At 43.8% G+C, this 13,003-nt stretch overlaps 1 protein-coding gene across 1 annotated transcript in view; it reads right to left on the minus strand.

Moving 5' to 3' along the window:
- Positions 1-12,141, minus strand: part of dcn (decorin) — a 78,191-nt gene extending 66,050 nt beyond the window's left edge. Inside the window, exon 1 of the mRNA XM_059977641.1 lies at positions 11,817-12,141. The gene's annotated coding sequence lies outside the window, so the exon portion shown is untranslated. The remainder of the gene's footprint in view (positions 1-11,816) is intronic.
- Positions 12,142-13,003: the final 862 nt, after the last annotated feature.

A 13,003-nucleotide genomic window follows, 5' to 3' on the forward strand; every position in this document is an offset into this window, starting at 1 on the left:
ACAATGGGGAATAGAAAAAGAGAGAAGGGGAGGGGAGAGAGTTTACTGGAAGTGAAAGAAGATAATGTTCATGCCATCAAGTTGGAGGCTACTCTAACGGCATATGAGGTGTCACTCCTCCAGCCTGAGGATGGCCATATTGTGCGAACCATGGACTAACATGTCAGAATGGGAATGGGCAGTGGAATTAAAGTGGTTGGCCACAGAGTAATCCTGCTTGTTACAGACAGTGCAAAGGTGCCTAACTTACTCAAACCAATCCCTTCACGCCTGGCTTGAATGAAAGTGTAGCAATGAGCTATTATCACTGACACCCACACCCAGCAGACAAATTGTATAATACAGCTTATCAGAATGCTTTCAATGACCACATCACACTTCTGCCAGCCGAAAGCCACACAAGCAATTTATTGCAACACACACTGGAGGATCTCGGCAAGCCAGGCTGCATCTATGAAGGTGAATAGATATTAATTAATAGATTATTAATTAAATATTAACAGAGGGAGCAGAACGGTAGCATAGTGACTAGCACAATCACTTTACAGCGCTAGTGATCACCAGTGTCTGATTCCTACCGCTAACTGTAAGGAGTTAGTATGTTCTCCACATGGGTTTCCTCTGGGTGCTCCGGTTTCCTCCCACATTCCAAAGACACATGGGTTTGTGGGTTAATTGGTCACATGGGCCTGTTGATCCAGAACAACCTGTTACCTTGCTGTATCTCTAAATAAATAAAACCATTAATGCTTTACATTGTTGCTTATTTTATCAATTCTAATTTTCTGGGGTATCGTCCTATCTTCACTCATAACCTCCTCCAGCACTAAAACCCTCTGATTCATAATCCAATACAGGTCTCTCAATTTATAATAGTTTAATGCTCCACCAAAGACAGCCTCACTTTTGGCTCCTTGATCCCAGGTTTTCGAATCCTTCCAGAAGCCACAAACAGCTCTCCCTCTGCTCCATAAGAGATTCCGAACTAATATTCTCTTTGGCCTGTCCTAATATCAACGTTTGAGTCTTGGTATCAAACTTCATCCTGGAACACTCCTGCAAAGTGCTTTAAGATGCCTTAATATCTATCAATGAATAGATCGCATTATATATTTATTAACAGATAATTTATTAAATATCAACTAAGAAGGCAGCACAGTAGTGTAGCAATTAGTACAATCACTTTACAACACTGGTGGCCGACCATCGAGGTCCGATTCCCTCCGCTGTCTGTAAGGAGTTTGTACGTTCTCCCCATGACCATGTGGGTTTCCTCCAGGTGTTCCAGTTTCCTCCCACATTCCTAAGGTGCACAGCTAATTTACTAAGTTGTGAGTATGCTATGTTGGTGACACTTGTGGGCTGATTCCAACACAATCCTTTGTGTTGTTCATTGATGCAAAACAGCATGTTTCATTGAAATACATGTGATAAATAAAGCTAATCTTTCACCATTAATATATTGAGGGCACTAAGTATTATTTTCCAATTAAGTTAGTGTTATGGAGCCCTCAGTACCCAGGATTGAAAATGCTGCAGATGGTTGTAGACTCAGCCAGCTCCATCACTGGCACAACCCTCCCCATCATCCAGGACATCTTGAATAGATGGTGTCTGAAGATAGTGGTATCCATCAATAAAGACCCTCACAATCCAGGACATGCCCGCTTTTCATTTCCACATCTGGGAGGAGGTACAGGAGCCCGAAGACACACACTCGACATTTCAGGAACAGCTTCTTCCCCTCCAGTGTCAGATTTCTAAGCAGACAATGAACCCATCAACACTGCCTCACTAATTTAATGTAATAAACTGCCACAAAACAACAGATTTCATGATATATGTCAGTAAGAATAAATCTTATTCTGACACAAACTCCATGTTTTTAGAACAACTTCTTCCCTGCACCATCAGGTTTCTGAACGGTCCTGGAATTTCATTCTTCTTGTTTTTAATGGGTTCCATTGGGTTTCTTTGTTTTGTGGCTGCCTGTAAGGAGATGAATCTCAAGGTTGGATATAGTATATAGACAAAACAGTACTTTGAACTTTAGAACTTTGATTTTTGCACTATATAGTTTTGTAACTTACAGTAATTTTACATCTTTGTACCGTACTGCTGCCACAAAAGCAACAAATTTCATGTCATATGTCAGTCATGATAAACTTGATAAGCAGCAAATTCTCCAATAATTTTTAAGGAATCTACTTCTACATGGCAAGTGATGAAGACTTAAATGAACTAGGTAAGGGAGTGACCACTCTTTTGTAGGCCTGTCCATTCAAATGATATTTTGGTGCTTTTCTGTCCTGTTCTGCCCCATTTCAATGTTAGTTCAGCAAGAACGCTCAGGTTGGATTGCAAACTCTGCGGGACTTTTCCACAATATCCAGGGATGAGGCATTTGTTTCCAGGACACTGCCAGGAATAATTAAGGGAGAAAAAAAAGAATATGGAGTTTTTCAAAGCCTGTCCACACTTCTGTTTTTCAATTACCATAACGTTGGGGAGTGAAGGGTGAAGATACTAGACTGATTAGGCAATGCTTGACTGACAATGAAGAGAGCGTTCACGTCCAGTTGATGGCAAAAAAGAGAGATCATCACAATGTTTTGGCATCCTCATGAACGCACGTGAATCTGAGCAATCGCAACTGCAATCACCAATCAAAGCTCAATTCAGAGTTTGTACCTTCTCCCCGTGACTGTGTTGGTTTCCTGGTTTTAACTATACATTCTAAAAGGATGTTTAGTTATGGTTAATGAGCTGTGATCAAGCTCTTTGGCGTCGGAAGCATGGTGACACTTGAGAGCACCTCCTTGGACCATGTCAGTCATTGACGCAAAACAATGCATTTCATTGTATGTTTCAAAGATCAAAGTAAATTTATTATCAAAGTACATATACATCATCAAATACAGCCCTGAGATTGATTTTCTTGTGGGCATACTCAATAAATCAAATAAACATAGTGGAATGAAAGGCTGCACCAACAGAGTGGACCAACCAGTGTGCAAAAGACAACAGGCTGTACAATACAAATGAAAATAAAAAGAAATAATAATAAATAAATAAGCAATAAATATCGAGAACTTGAGATGTAAGTTCTTGTAAGTCCTTGGAAGTAAGTCCATAGGTGTGGGAACATTTCAATGATGGGGCAACTGAAGTTGAGTGAATTTATCTCCTTTGGTTCAGGAGCCTGATGGTTGAGAGGTGATAACTGTTCCTGAACTTGGTAGTGTGAGTTCTGAGGCTCCTGTACCTTCTCCCTAATGGTGGCAGTGAAAAGAGAGCATGGCCTGGGTGGTGGGGGTCCCTCATGATGGATACTGCTTTCCTGCAACAACATTCCATGTAGATGTGTTCAATGACAAATAAAGTTAATTGTTAATCTCTAAGTTGCTGTATCTTCCCTTAGCATTTCACTCAATAGCTTTGCTTATTACTTGAGTTTCAGTTAAGTGAATGTGTACAATTTACTATTAACAATAAATTGCCACTAGAGAACTCTATCTATTAGGACAACAAAATCTGACAGGGAGAAGGTACAGAGTGACAGATTCCATGAAATAAAAACAATTTTAGAAATCTCCCTCTCCCACCTTTCACTCATAAGTGCTTAACAGAGAACTTCTGTCAGGTTAGTGAAACATCATATTTGATGCTTGACACAGTCCCACACTCATCGCATTGCGGGTCCAAATGGAAAATGCTGTCTGACAGGAATTGAACCAGCTGATCCAATGAAAGAGAACGTATTTTCCTCCTAGATGTAGGACACACTGTCGGGGTGATGGTAGAGTATGATACATTATGGAGAGTTAAGATACTATTGGGAAGGTCCATACAGAGACAGATACATTCCGGGGATTTAAGACTATTAGATAGGCACATAGATGACAGAGAAACAGAGGGTTATGTAGAAGGAAACGTTAGATTGATTTTAAGAGTAGGCAAAATGGTCAGCACATCATTTTGGGCTGAAGGGCCTGTACTGTACAGTAATATGTTCTATGAATACAACCACAAATTGAGACGCAAGCACTTAGGTTGAGTAAACTGGGGCTTTTCTCTCTGGAGCAAAGGAGGATGAGAGGTGTACAAGTTGCTAAGAGGCATAGATATGCCTCTAACATTTCTTTCTACATAGCCCTCTGTTTCTCTGTCACCCATGTGCCTATCAGGCAGTCTTAAATCCCCGGAATGTATCTGTCTCTACATGGACCTTCCCAATAGTCTCTTAACTCTCCATGATGTATCAGCTTCTACCATCACCCCGACAGCGTGTCCTACATCTAGAAGGAAGATAAGTTCTCTTTCATTGGTTCAGCTGGTTCCATTCCTGTCAGACAGCATTTTCCATTTGGACTTGCAATGCGATGAATACGGGACTGTGTCAATGGATAATAATGGACAGCCAGACACTTTTTCCACAGGATGGAAATGGCTAATGCCAGGGGCCAAGATTTTAAGGTGATTGGAGTTAGGTATGGGGGGGATTTTCCTATAACATGCATGTTACATATATTTCATGTACCATGCAGAGTGGTGGGTGCATGGAACACCCTGCCAGCGTGGTGGTAGATACATTAGGGACCTTTAAAAAGCTCTTAGATAGGCACATGGATGAAAGAAAAATGGAGGGCTAAATAGGAGGAAATGGTTACATTGACCTTAGGGTAGGTTAAATTTCAACACACATCATGGGTAACCTGCACTGTGCTGTACTGATTATGTTCAATGAGCACAGACAGCTACCAACTGAGACACAAGTACTTGATCAGACTGCTCACATTCTGTGGGGGAATCAAAATCAGATTTATTATCATTGACATATGTCATGTAATTTGTATTTTTGTGGCAGCAGTACAGTCCAATATATAATACAGTATACTATACAGTAAGATATATATATATATATACAAAAATCAAATAGTGCAAAAGAGAGCAAAAATAGTGAGGGTGTGTTTGTGCGTTCATTGTCAGGGGAAGAAGCTGTTGAGTGCATGTCTTCAGGCTCCTGTAATTCCACCTTGATGGTTGTAATGAGAAGAGGGCATGACCTTGGTGATGGGGGCCTTTAATGATGGATGTCGCCTTCTTGAGGCTTTGCCCTTTGAAGATGTCCTTGATGGCGGGGAGGCCTCTGTACGGTGCAGTGCCCCCTGCAATCCAGCCATCAGGCGGAAGTAGGGTCTTTGCCATGCTCTGCCTCATTTTATGAGCTCAATGCATCATTTGTTCAGGAGGAAACAGTGAGTGAGCTCCGTCACAGGATCCGGAATGAATGAGGGAATGGAAGATGTATCTTTCCGCTCCACCTCTCACTGACTCAGAGTATTCCACCGCTCTGCAGCTGATGAAGTGTGTCTGAGACGCAGTCAACATTGCAGTATGGGGACATGTGGTAGACAGCTCATGAATGGTAATCGGGGAGCGCAGTGGTGTAGAGGTTATGGAACTGGACAAGCATCAAGGGAGTTTCACTGACATTCTCAAGAAGGGAGGCAGATTAGCTGCAGGGAAACTTACTGAAGTAATCTGCAATGAAGTGTTAATGTGGAGAACATAAGATTACCATATTCTTGTTAAAGCTCCCACCCTGTTCGGTAACAACGGACACCTTAGCAGCCCTAACCTGTACATGACACGCGCCCAGGTCTCAGTAAACCGTAATGAGATTTGAACTCGTAACTCCAGATCCAGTTTTTGGGATTGTGATCCAGTAACATGATTGACTGTGTTACGTGGCAGCAGAAGGTGCCTCACTACTCCAACGACCTGGGTTCAATCCCAGCCTCTGGCACTAACTCTGTGGAGTTTGCTCGGTCTCCCTGTGACCATATGGGCTTCCTCCAGGCAACAGCTGCTGTTTCCTCCCACATCGCAGGAACAAACCTGATGCAGCACTTCAACACGGACTATCGACAGCTCCTTTCGAACTTGTTTGAAGAGATTCGGAATGCCTCCAAACTTCTGTAGATGTACCGTGGAGAGCATTTTGAATGGTTGCAACACCGCCTGGTTGTGAGGTGCTGATGCCAGGATCGGTAAAGTCCTGTGTTGTAAATTCAGCCAGCTCCATCATGGGCAGAGGCCTGTCCTGCATCAAAGACATCTTCAAAGGGTGATGCCTCAAAAAAACAGCATTCATCCTTAAGGGACCCCCCCCCCCCCCCCCCCCCGTTACAGGAGCCTGAAGCCACACTTTCAATATTTTAGGAACATTTTCTTCCCCTCTGCCGTCAGATTTCTGAATGGTCCCTGAACCCGTGAACACTTTTTTGTACTGGTTATTTATTTGTTAAATATTTCTTATTGTGACTTATACTATTTTTAATGTACTGCTGTCACAAAACCACATTAGTGAGATTAAAACTGATTCGGATTCTCTCAAAGGCTGCTCCACCCACAGAGTTCCTCTGGCAGATTGCCTGTTGCCCAGGAATCTAGTGGTTGGCTAGTTAATTGCCCTCAGTAAACTGCCTCAGTGTGTGGATGAATGGATGAATCAGGCTGGGCATGAATACAGTAGATGGGAAGGAGATATTTTTTAGCATGGAGTGGTTCAATGGTAGGTGCATTTTCGGTGATTCAAAGAACATGTTTCTGTCTGTATCCTCCTTCATGATTCTATGACACCACAAGTGACAGGGACTAGCCAGAAATTAACGCAAAAATGATTTTCCTTATTGAAAGATACAGTACGATATTAGGCCCTTCTGGCCCAGTGAGCCCAGGTCTCCCATTTACACCCATGTCACCAAGCTACATAGAGATTTGCTTTATTTGTCGCGTGTCCATCTAAACCGGCAGTGAAATGTGTCATTTTTGTGTCAATAGCCAACACGGTCTAAGGATGTGGTGAGGGTGAGGCACAAGTCTTACCACATGTAGCATGCCCACAACTCACTAACCCTCTTCCCTATGCATGCCTTTGGAATGTGGGAGGAAACCCGACCACCCAACAGAATCCCATGTGGTCACGGGGAGAACATACACACTTCTTATAGACAGCAGTGGGAACTGAACCCGCGTTGCAGGGTTAAGCAAACCCTGCCACCCTAAAGAGTGCAGGTCCGGTCCTGGGATGGCGTCCATCCCAAAAGGCGCTAAGCTGCATGGATCCTGCCTTGCTGATCCAATCAATGGCTGAAGGGAGGATCACCTTAGATCTGTGTTGGCAGTGGTGTCCCTCTGAAATAAAAACAGGATCCCAATTCCTCAAACACTCCACCTCACAGGGATGCAAAGCCAGCTCCACAATCTGCTGCCCAATAGTGCAGACCAAAGGCCAGTGGTCAGTTGGGGGAGCAAGAATAGGGGAAGCAACATGATGGTGGTAAAAATGTACTTCAGTTGCACTGACTCTAACCCTCTCTCTTGATGAGGGGTCTCAGCCCAAACCATCAATTGTTTATTTCTGTGCCTGACCTGCTGAATTCCTCCATAATTTTGTGTGTGTTGCTCTGGATTTCCAGCATCTACAGATCTCTTGTGTTTCTAGTCCTCTTACTTGCCAGTGCGGTCATGATGAGGTTGGCGGTCATGGCCTGCCTCAGTCCATGTGGTCAATCGGCCTTGACCCAGTGTGGACAATTGGCGTTTACCCAGTGTAGACACTCGGCCTTGACCCCATGTGACTGCTCCTTCTTGGTGGAACATATGCTAGTAGAAACTGTCCATCTGAATAGGCACTAGTGCATTTCTCAGCCCAGCATCAGTATTCCACAGCGAGAGGAACTCTTCCAGGAAAGCACAGCTCAAGTCAAATGTCAGAGCAAAGGCCTTTCTACCCATCACCTCCATGCTGGCCATCAAACATCTGCTTACGCTAACTCTTCATTATTCTCCATTACTTTTTATTAATTCTTCCGTATTTCCCATTGACTACCCTCCACCCACTAGTCACCTACCAGCCAAGGGCAATTTATAGCCAATTAACCTGCACATGTTTGGGATGAAAGCCCCCAGGGAAACCCCTTGTGGTCACAGGGAAAACATGCAAACTCCACATGGACAGGACCCAAGGTCAGGATCGAACCCAGATCTCTAGCACTGTGAGGCTGCAGCTCTACACATTGTACCACTGTGCACCTCCCCCCTCCCCACAGACCACAGAGGAAGATAGGGGTACCTAAACCAACAATACAGAGCTGATGGGAAAGGCTCTCGGTAAGGGTGCGATGCAGTATCAGGGAAACACAATTGGCAGGGTAAAGCAAGACTTGCTAACCTCAACTGCACAGACTCTAATCCTCTCTCCTGATGATGAGTATAGGCCCGAAACGTCAACTGCTTTCTCCTCGCCGTAAATGCTGCCTGACCTGCTGAGCTCCTCCAGCAGTTCTTGTGTGCTTTGCTCTGGAGTTCCAGCAGCTACAGAATCCTCTCTCTTTTGCCAATGTAAGCAGCCTTCACTACTCCAGTTATTATATTTCAGGATATCTGGCCTGCTTTCTGGGGCCTTTGCTATCTTGGCTCCGTTTGGAATGGTGTGATTCATTTCTGCACACATTCTAGGAAGAATGTCAAGGGCTTGGATAGGTTCAGTTGCTTTATGCTCAAGATGAGGTAGTAAATTGGATTAGACATTGGCTTTGCAGCAGAAGCCAGAGAGTGGTAGTAGAGGGTTGCTTCTATGACTGGAGGCCTGTGACTAGTGATGTGCCACAGGGATCAGTGCTGGGTCTGTTGTTTGCCATATATATATCAATATATCAACAATCTGGATAACAATGTGGTAAACCAGATCTGCAAATTTCAGATAATACCAAGATTGGGGATATGGTGGACAGAGGAAGACTGTCAAACCTTGCAGCAGGGCCTGGACCAGCTGGAAAAATGGGCTGAAAATGGCAGATGGATTTTAATGCAGACAAGTGTGAGCTGTTATATTTTGGGAGGACAAACCAGGGTAGGACTTACACAGTGAACGGTAGGGCACTGTGGAATGTGGGAGAACAGAGGGATCTGGGAATACAAATCCATAATTCTTCAGAAGAGGCATCAGAGGTAGATAGGGTTATAAAAAGAGTTTTTGACACATTGGCCTTCATAAATCAATGTGAGTACAGGAGCTGGGATGTTATGTTGAAGTTGTATACAATGTTGGTGAGGCCTAATTTGGAGTACTGTGTGCAGTTTTAGTCACCTACCTACAGCAAAGATGTCAATGAGATTGAAAGTGTGCAGAGAAAATTGACAAGGATGTTGTTGGAACTTGAGGGCCTGAGTTACAGGGTAAGATTGAATAGATTAGGACTTTATTCCCCAGAGTGTAGAAGAATGAGGGGAGATTTCTTAGAGATATACAAAATTGTGAGTTGTATAGATAGGGTAAATGCAAGCAGGATTTTGCCACTGAGGTTGATTCAGACTAGAAGTAGAGATCATGGGTGAAGGGTTAAGGGTGAAAGGTGAAATATTTAAGGGGACCAATAGGGGAAGCTTCTTCACTCAAAGTGTAAGAATGTGTGGGACCAGATGCCAGAAGAAGTGGTGGAAGAGGGTTCAATTTCAATACTTCAGAGAAATTTTGATAGGTACATGAATGGGAGGGGTATGGAGAGATAGGGTGCAGGAGCAGGTTGAAAGGAATAGAAAGATTAATAGTTTGGCACAGACTAGTGGATCCAAAGAGCCCGTTTCTGTGATGTAGAGTCCTATGACTCTATGGATCTAGTTTGGACACATATTGGAAATGGTAATTATATACACACACACACACACACACACACACACAGATTAAATAAGTAGTGCTAAAAGATAGCAAAAAAAAGTGAAGTAGTTTTCATGGATTCAATATCCATTCAGAAATCTGCTGGCAGAGGGGAAGAAGCTGTTCCTAAAGTGTAGTTGTGTGTCTTCAGGCTCCTGTACCTCTTCTTGTTGCAAGGACGTGGTGGTAGAATGAACCCAAGTGCTGAACATGGGCACAGAGGCCAAGTCATGAGGCGTTACAGTCATAGCAAGCATGGAATGGGTGCCAAGGGAGTCTTCACCTGGAGTCTTGGTTTCAGTAGAGAATTCAGGAATGATGCTAGACTTAGAACTGATAGTCCCAAGAACCATAGAACAAGGTTACTCATACACAAGTCAACCAACGAACTGGCAGCTCCTTGTTGTGGTCACAGGGTTTTATACTGCATTTGCTGATGGAAAGCAGGTGTTTGTAGTTAGTGGAACCTGGGAATGATTGGGAACTAAACGAGGTGATTGAGGCCCAATTCCTGAGGAAGATAGCCGGGTGCCAGAAGGGACCATGACACCTCTCTGATGGCAGGGATGAGAGAGCATGTCCCAGGTGATGGGGGTCATTAATGATGGATGCCGCCTTTCTGAGGTATCACCATTTCGAGATGTCCTAGGTGCCGGGAAGGTTGGTGCCCACAATGGAGCTGGCTGAGTTTACAACTTTCTGCAACATTTTCCAATCCTGTGCAGTGGGCCCTCTCTATCAAACCAATGCAACCAGTTAGAATACTCCTCAGATATGTGAAGACAGCGTTGAAACTGGCACACTGCTTCCTCGAACAAAGAGGTTCTAAAAACAAGGTTTGAAAGATACTCAACGTTTTGAAGGGATTTGACAGTAAATAAGGCTTCCAGCTAATAGGGAGAGGACAGATTCAGCAGCTGGCAAAAGAGGCAGAAGTGATATGAGAATAAAGAGATTTTGCACTACTCGATAGATAACAATTAGATAGCATGGATGTGGGGAGGATGTTTCCCGTTGTAGGGTAATCTAGGACCAGAGTGTAGAAGGATATCCCATTAGAACAGAGGTGAGGGGGGTATTTCTTTACCCAGAGTGTGGTGAATCTGTGGAATTCATTGCCACATGGCTGTGAAGGCCAAGTCACTGGACATGTTTAATGCAGAGGTACTTGATCAGTATAGCACAGATTCAATGGGCTGAATGGCCTGTTACACGGTAAGACTTCTTCTAGTCCTGTCAGTCACCAACTGTCTTGGAATCTGATCTTAATTCCCTTGTAGAAGAAAACTAAAAGGAGAGGAATTGTTTTAGCACTGGACAGTCCCCCTCCTCCCCTTCTCTCCCACCTTAGTTCCCCCACCCCACCCCCATACCCCTTAATACGATACAAAAGCACAATTTCAGCATGACATCACTGGACTGCCACGTTATAAGCTTTTTGTCTTGAATTTATGAATGGAATGCACTCCCAATATATCTGCATTTTAGCCACCATTCCCCGGTCCCCAACGCACAGCTTTCTCGCATCGGCAGACAGTTCAGAAATACAGTCAAAATAAACCGCAGGAAAGACAATGACAATGATTTAATTGTAAGGCGCTCTTTCTAAAAAACACAATCATTTATACCACGTCATTGCTGGACCCTTTAATGTTCAAATGGTATCGTCAGTGATCCCAGTTCTAATACAGCTGATCAATTATTCTGTTTTACCAAAGCACTTCAGTCCGGGGGATATCACAGCAGAGCCACGTACCGTTACAGTTCGGACTTCGTTTAAAGAATATCTTTTAAGTTTCAACAACATCTTCAGAATCAACATTATTCAATCCAAAATGTGAATAAAACCCATCTGCCCAATAATTGCATGCCCCTTAGAGAGAAAAAACGCGTCAAGAAGCTTTAATAATAAGCATTTTAGCTCCCACTTAACTCTTGTCACTTTCTTCCGGAGGATGCGGACACTCACCACACAAAGTTTGTCAACAGCAAATAAATCATTCTAAATCAGAGACAACATTTCTATGCCACTCACAGAGAGAAAAAAAATCACAATCAAATCAAATTTATCGGTTCTGGACGCCGGCCATACCTCACAGTCGCTCAGATCGGCCTCAGACTATCTCGAAGATGTTCCGATGGCGAGTTCTCACAGGTGTGCTGGAGGAGGAAGCTGGGCTGAGAGATGACTTGGAGAGAGGTGGGGGAGGGTTAAAGAGCCGCCTGTTGCTGCGCCTCAACGAGAGCTCCAGACTGGCTCCATTAACTGAAGCGAGCTTGCGCGCTCTCACACCGGCAACTCCTGGCCATATGGTAATCGTATACCCCTTGTAAAAGAGCCAGGAGCACTTGATCGGGTTTGTTACTATCCTTCCCGCCGTTTGGCTTGTGTTCCCGGGTTAGTGAAGGATATACACGGCGTGTTTCAACACACCCACCAACCCCCGACATGTCATTTATCAGAGATGTCACTGGGAAAAATGGAACGCAGTGATAATTTTTTCCACAAATTATGACAATACAGCAGTACTTGGCTGATTATGGATAATTTGGTGGTCTGCTGCTTTGGGGGTGTTCCGGTGTTGAAATGCTGCCTGAGAGAATCTTTCTGTAAATTCTGCGCACTTTATAAAAAGAAATCTCACCGGGGAAACCTGCCATTAAGTTAAAACAAAAAGCCCAGCCATATTTAGAATTATAAGCCCAGTCTGGACTTCAACGTATTTAGTGCACCAAAATAAGTTTAATTTAGCGAGTTCACTTCCGCTCGACTGAATGGACAAGACTTTTTAATGTCCCTGGTAAAGTAAGTAGCAAATGCTAGGCAGATCATTATGCCCCCATCGAATTATACTGCAATTAAATTATACATCCAGTGGCAACTTCATCCTGTACCTAATAAAGTGGCTACTGAGTGTATGTTCGTGGTCTTCTGCTGCAAGGTTCCATGTGTTGTGCGTTCAGAGATACTCTCCTGCACTGTTGTACCGCGTGGTTATTAGAATTACTGTCAGCTTCAACCAGTCTGGCCATTCTCCTCAGAGCTCCCTCATTAACGCCCACTCCCTCGATTTTTTTGTTTTGTTTTTCGCCCCTTCTCTGTAAACTCTAGAGACTGTTATGTGTGAAAACGCCAGGATATCAGCAGCTCCTGAGTTACTCAAGCTGCCCCACCTGGCACTGACAATCATCTCATGGTCAAAGTCACCTGGATTACATTCCTTCTCCATTCTGTTGTTTGGCCTAGACCTCTTGACCATGTCTGCATGCTTTTATGCA

The sequence above is a fragment of the Hypanus sabinus genome, chromosome 8 (genome assembly GCF_030144855.1).
Source record: "Hypanus sabinus isolate sHypSab1 chromosome 8, sHypSab1.hap1, whole genome shotgun sequence".
Classification (NCBI taxonomy): domain Eukaryota; kingdom Metazoa; phylum Chordata; class Chondrichthyes; order Myliobatiformes; family Dasyatidae; genus Hypanus; species Hypanus sabinus.